The sequence below is a fragment of the Morone saxatilis genome, unplaced genomic scaffold (assembly GCF_004916995.1).
Source record: "Morone saxatilis isolate NCDOM2014 unplaced genomic scaffold, NCSU_SB_2.0 Contig14, whole genome shotgun sequence".
Lineage (NCBI taxonomy): Eukaryota > Metazoa > Chordata > Actinopteri > Moronidae > Morone > Morone saxatilis.
In genome coordinates this window covers 2,757,380-2,758,517 of record NW_023339696.1, presented here as the reverse complement: position 1 = coordinate 2,758,517, position 1,138 = coordinate 2,757,380, and positions in this window count along the sequence as shown.

The window sequence follows — 1,138 nt, the reverse complement described above, 5'->3', positions numbered from 1 at the left end:
ATATCTCTGATTCTGCTGGATGGTGAACTGGGAGCCCAATTACTGAATGAATGTGCACTCCCATCTGACCACTTCCACGAGTCTCTGTAGAGGCCGATCCAGACTTGCAGTGCGCTCATCTTCATCCAGTCATTCTCAGCTTGGTTCCTCACACTGGCCAGGTCAGTGTAGTGCTCCCTGCAGTAACTCTGACCATCATTCCAGCTCTTGGTCTCATTCACAAAAATGAAGCTTGATGAAGTGACCTCTGTTCCTACTGCACCTGAAATATTAATTAAAAGTTTCATGTTGAACTTTCGTGGCACTTTTGGTTCTGATACTAAAAGTCCCACAGACAAAGTTATGTGAATCACTGTAGGAGCACTTGTACAGCTTGAATCAGCTAAACTCAATCAGACCTGGTTCAATCATTACAACAATAAAATAATTTTGCTAAAGGTACAAGCCTGTGACAAAATGATTCTTATTTCACGTGCTTACAAATTAATAATAACATATCTATGAATTTTATATTCCATTTCGGCCAATAACTCCTCCTTTATGTTACACACTGAACATTTAATCCTGTGTGTACTTATTTTAACCCATGATCATTTTGTAAACCTAACCAAATAGTTATTGTGCCCAAACCTAACCAAACTCCAACTATGTGAACTCAAAGTGTAAAATGTTTCTCAGCAAGCTTTATTTAATGCATATTTATTTTAACTAACATGACCAGCACGTCCAAGATGCTAGAGGAGTATTTACAGCGTCATAGATGGAAGCATGGGGCTACTGACCAAGTGGCAATTTTTGACAAGTTGGGAATGAGAACGTGTTGTCAAACGCAGAAGCACAAGGTCATCTTTCAAGTAGTAGTTGTTAATACATCACATGAATAAAAATGAAAATGACATTTAAAATGATATAATTTATTACTTTTGTTGTAGCAGATGAACGTGTTTGTAGCTTCACACAGGTCATCTGACCATGTCCCGTAACTCCCAATAGTTGCACAAATTTTGTAGACATCTACACCATTAGGCTCAACACCACCCCACATCCGGAAGTCAGCCTTTCCTTCACCATAGTAACTTGGGTCTTCCAGAGACCACCTCCATGCCTCAATATCAGCTTGCAGTCCGATCCAGACGTT